The sequence below is a fragment of the Teleopsis dalmanni genome, chromosome 2 (assembly GCF_002237135.1).
Source record: "Teleopsis dalmanni isolate 2A chromosome 2, ASM223713v2, whole genome shotgun sequence".
Taxonomy (NCBI): Eukaryota; Metazoa; Arthropoda; class Insecta; order Diptera; family Diopsidae; genus Teleopsis; species Teleopsis dalmanni.
This window is the reverse complement of record NC_051847.1, coordinates 135,595,838-135,601,713: the sequence shown is the minus strand read 5'-3', so window position 1 is coordinate 135,601,713 and position 5,876 is coordinate 135,595,838. Positions and strand designations below refer to the sequence as shown.

Sequence of the window (5,876 nt, the reverse complement as noted above, 5' to 3'; positions counted from 1 at the left end):
ACATACATTTATTTATTGCATCTTCTCTTAAAATGAGACTAACAATAAGTTGTAAAATCTTATAACTAATTACATAATGTTACAAATTTTTATTTTAATTATACATTGTATAAAATAAAATAAAATAAGTAAACCTTATATCACGAACCTCACTTAGATTAATGGGTTAAATTTCATTAAAGTGAATGTTAGGTGGTTTCTTAAGAAAGTGGTTCAGATTACTAAAAAGAAAGGTGCGGTTTTTACTTCAAGCTGTTGAATATTAATTAACGGATGGACGGTCAGTTCTTTTTAGACGGGAAGTAATGGATAGAAAGTGCGAGATTTCTTGCTAAGGATTAACATGCTCTGTCAGCCTTTTATTATATTTTTTTCTTATATTGTCAAATTCAGCTTTAACTAGGGGAATTTGTAGATCTCGGTGTATACTTTCATTCCTAATATACCATGGGGCACCAGTGATAATTCTTAGTATTTTTGACTGAGCTCTTTGTATAATTCGCCATTTTGACAACCATTTCTCCACCCGATATAAGTGAGATTGAAGTTGGTTTGAAGCTAGCACAGCGTTTCTGTTTCGGCATAAAATTACCGTATCATCGGCAAACGTTGTAGGGCATTTGTTATCTCAATGGGTTCTACATCTGATTCGATACCTTTAATTACGACAACAAGGCCCTTACTACTCTTTAGTTGGTATGTGTAGTAATTTTTTTTGCTGTCTTCGAAATATTTGGTTATGACTCTAAAATTGTTTTCAGTGTCGATTTGGATTTTGGTTTCGTGTATATTGCCCCTAGTTATAGGAACAATATAAAAAGTATTATTTCCAATCAGACTTGCAAGGATTGTAACTAGGTTATTTGAACTGCGTTCACGCAAGTAGATTGGAGGCGGTTTAAAATTTTTGTTAATAGGCTGATTAGCTTCATCTGTAGTTTCAGCTAATTCAGCAAATCTATTGCCAGAAAGAATGTTTGTAGTCGCACTATCTTTGATGGTTTTAGTTATTTTAGCACCTTTTGAATTGCTTTTTTGAGGACTAAGTTTGCGTTTCATATTTACATAGCGTTCCATGCCTGTTTGGACCTTTATTTTATTTTTTGGACTTGCTAAGTCGGAAAATGCAAGCGAAGTTGCTGAAGGTGCAATGTTTGACAAGCTTTTGTCAGTTTGTGTAGTTTTCAGAGGCAACGTATTCGATGCGTCTATTACCAAATAAGCATTACGTTTACTTGGAATGCTTATCGTATGTCTTCTTACTAGATTTTGATTGCTCATTTGCATACGTGGTTATATATGCAAATAGCAGGTGTGCTATAAGATTTACTTAATTTAACTACTATTAATATTAATTGATATTAAATTAAATTAACTATATAAATATAAGTAAAATTAAATTAAATTAATATAAAGAAGAAAATAATAAAAATAAAAATGAAGATGTAAAAATAAAATGAAAATGTGTAAAATATTATACTTTATATTCTAATAATTAAACATATAAATAAAAACAAAAAGAGAGAAAAAAGAATAATAATTATACTAAGAATAATAATAATAATAATAAAAAAAAAATAATAATAATTAATAATATAAATATCTTTAAATTCCAAAATCCAATGTTAGCACGTATGTTGGTTTTGATGTTGTGTTGTGTTGTGATGAATTGCGGGCTTCCAATTACAGCTTTTGTGGAACACGTTTGTAATAATACTAGCTGTCTCTATCAGCACTTTTTTGTTTTGTTTATATATTCACAAAACCGCACTGATATTTTGTTTGAATGCTTGCTCACTTTTTTTATTTTGAGCTTTAGAAAATAATTTGCTGTCTCTGTCAGCTATTTGAGTTTTTTTTTATATTAAAGTTGTGCAAAAATCAACAAAAATCGAAAAAGCGCGCGCTATTTTCAAATTAATATTTTATGCACTTTTAACTTTTAGGAATTGTTTTTTTTGTTCGAGAATGTTCTGTTTTTTATTTTTGTATTAATATCAAAAGTAATTCCTTCAAAAGTGACCGCCAATTACTTGTTTTTATACTGAAATTTAAATTTTTCCGAGACCGGCTTAAAAATTTTTTATTTTTACAAAAAATTTTGATGAATTACTTGACATGAGAACAATTAACTCATCATCAGTTTCGAGTTCAAGAAATTCTCATGATCTAATCAAATAATGTATTCAACTAATTGAATCTAAAGAAGCAGAACCCAACTGTGACAAATTATATGCGCACATAGTAATAAGAAAATTGGATAAAGAAGGTATTCAATTATATGAACAACACATTAAAAAACCAAGAGAAATAAATACACTAAAAGATGTATTAGAATTTTTAGAACAAGAATTTCAATCTCTGGAAGCCCAGAATAGCGTAAAAGCATCAAAGATAAACTCAATTATCAACCATACAACTCAAGAACTCAGAATAGTGCAATCCAATGCCAATGTGTTATCAATTAGGACATCGAATGTATAATTGAACACGTTTTATAGACATGACGATTGGACAGAGAGCATCATTAGTCCGCAATAAACAACTATGCGAGCTATGTTTGAGTCATAATAATCGCAGTAAATGCAACTCCACACACAAGTGCAAAAAATGTAATAAAGCTCACAACTCTCTCTTACACATGGAATATAATCATAACCAACGACAACAAAACATCAGAAACAATCCAAAAATTAATAAAGAAGGGAAGATTTATTCAACAATAATAAAAGATAAGAAACAGTTGATGATATTTCCAACTATCTTAATCAGCATAATATCGTTAGATGGAAGCATTCACCAATTGAGGGCTTTGGTTGACCAAGGCTCGCAAGTATCAATGGTATCTGAGAAGGTAGTTTAATTATTAATATTAAATAATATAAAACATATGACAAAATTGACAGGGTTATCTAACACAACTGTTGGTACATCAAATGCCAACGTCTTTATGGAAATATTATCAAGATTTAACATCAAGAATAAAATAAAAGGAGAATTTTCAGTAATGTCACATCTAGTAAAATCATTACCTGAAGAATCAATAGAAATAGAAAACGTAGTTTGGGACAATTATTAATTAGCGGATCCTTAATTTAATAAGAATGGTCGCATTGATGTAATAATAGGAAGCGACCTTTATCCAAAAATAATAAAAAAGGCATCAAAAATCATTATAACATAGTCGACCAAGATACAATATTTGGTTGGATGATTTCTGGTCAACTATCAAAAGATGCAACTAGTAATAATGTAGTATTGATTGAATACTCATGCTAAATGCTTCTTTCTATTCTTTTCAATTATTTTTAAACAGTCTTGGTTCGTAATAGTTAAACAAATAATACAGTAAGAAACTTAAATAATTATAATACATATCCAAGACAAATCCCACGCAACAATTTTAATAACAGAAATCAGTATACACAGAACCAAAGCAGAATTAGAAAGTACGGACCCCCTGAACCAGTGGAAGTAAATTTTCAGGTAAGAGCCTCGCAACAGAACTAAACCCAAATACTTTAAAAACAAAACCAGAAATAGTGAAACCTATGTTAATGAAGATAATTAGTAATATATTTGAATTAAACAGAATCGCAACGACGAAAAACGAATGTGAATTACGTTTCTTTACAGTTTCTTGTTCAAAAAATTGTCATGGACTTTTAGGTTCTGATATTATTAATTGATTATTATAATAACAAAACGATAAAAATAAATAACAAAAACTATAAACTATAATTTATCCAAACGAAATTGTAAAAGAAGAAGAGAATAACTATAAGGAAATATTAAAAGTTCATAAAACAATTCCGATAGAAGATAGTGTACTTAGATTAGATCATTTAAATGTTGAGGTATAACAATATATTAATATTCTATTAAATAAATTTGAACATATATTATAAAAAGAAGGGGACGACCTCTCTTTCAGAAATAAAATTAAACATAAAATCAAAACAAGACATGAAGACCCATTATATTCAAGATCTTATAGATATCCTCGAATGTATAATGAGGAAATAGAAAAACAAATAAATGAAACGAATCAAGGTATTATTAGGCATAACTCCTCACCTTACAATTCCCCTATTTGGGTAGTAGGCAAAAAATTTGATAATACAGTTAAACAGAACTGGAGAATTGTTATAGATTATACATAGAAAGTTAAATGGAATCACTATAGATGACAAATTTCAAATACCTAATTTTGACGATGTATTTGATAAGTAAGGCAAGTCAATATATTCTCCACATTAGATTTGACGAAATCTTTTCCAGGCTTCCAGCAAATAGAAATAGATGAAGATAGTATAGAAAAAACTCCGTTTTCTACGTTACAAGGACACTATGAATTGTTAAGGATGCCATTCGGAATAAAGAATGCGGCTTTAACTTTCCAAAGCTGATTAGGTGATTGTATTGGCAAGATTTTTTTTGTATATCTTGATGATAATAATATTTAGCACAGCTTTACAGGAACACATTGTAGTGTCATATTAACCTTGACCACACACAATGTGCTGTGTGCGGTAATTAGCATGACACACCCAAAACACTTAAGTTTCAGTCCATGTGTAATTTATGACATGGAAACCCAAAAAGCCATTTTTAAGTATTTTGCGAGTCAAGTAATTTGACTCGCCTTTGCGTCATTTCTTTATGACAAATATTCTGCTGCATAATATATAACTTCAATATGCGCTTGGCTTTTTGGGTTTCCATATTTAGAGCACATGGAAGTAAACTGTGTTTTCCGTAATCATATTGCGAATGCAATATGACCACCCGCAATACTTCTAATTAAAAAGTGTGTCATTGAAACACATGGTATTTGACGAATGGAATAAGTAGATAAAATTAGAATTATAAACATTATCTTAACCAATAGATTTATGTGTATCAAATTTATGTTAGTAAAAAAGAACGCGAACCGTCTTGGTTCGATATAGAAATAGAAGAGGAAGTCTTAAGTTGTATCTTGATTAAGCATAAGTGAATCTTAAAGGTAGTCTTAGACCGGTCGTCTAAATAGACTCTCGGTAAATTCGATAAATTATAAAATAAATAAATGGATAACTAAAATAAAGTCTGTGTTGTAATTATTATTGAATTAGAATGAAACTTGGTAAAAGATACTTTTACATGGCGATCCTGTAAATGTTGCAAGGACCATTAAGTGAAAATGAATTGAGTTGATTGAATTACACATGTGAACTAAATTAAATAAATTACAAATAATTAAATAAATTATAAAAGTGAACTAAATTAAATAAATTACAAATTTATTTATGTGAATGGGTAAATAAATAAATTATGTGAAACGAACAAAGTGAATTATATTAATATTAAATTGAGTTGATTGAGTCATAATGACATTGGGTTACAAGTAAAAACAAAAACAAATGAATTAAAAAAATGAACTAGTATCTATTAGATAATAATCTAAAACAAAAAAAAAAAACAATCAAAAATTTAATAGACTATGCGAACGAACTATTTATAATGTAAAAATTATAAAAAAAAATAAAAAAGCAACCAATATCACCGCAATTGTCAACAAAGATCCAGTCTCATGGCCAATACCTTGGCAACACCTACAATTGAAGCATTATAAATCAAAAAACATGGGTGGGTTCAGCAAGGACGAAACTATCCAACAGAAGACGGACATTACTAACAACAACAGCATACAACGACCAACAAATGCAACAGCACAGGTAGTTGTGATTACACTAATTTTTGTTGTAATTATATTATTTATCGCTTATAAGATGAATATGTTTATTAAAAAATACGTTCATAAGAGTATATACTTTAGACGTAGCAATGAAGTATAAATATTTACTAAAATTAATTATTTTATATAACTAAAT

At 28.9% G+C, this 5,876-nt stretch overlaps 1 protein-coding gene across 1 annotated transcript in view; it reads left to right on the top strand.

Moving 5' to 3' along the window:
* The window catches only part of LOC119675774 (octopamine receptor-like), an 82,059-nt gene that overhangs the window by 57,590 nt on the left and 18,593 nt on the right, over positions 1–5,876 (top strand). The gene's annotated exons all lie outside the window — the stretch shown is intronic.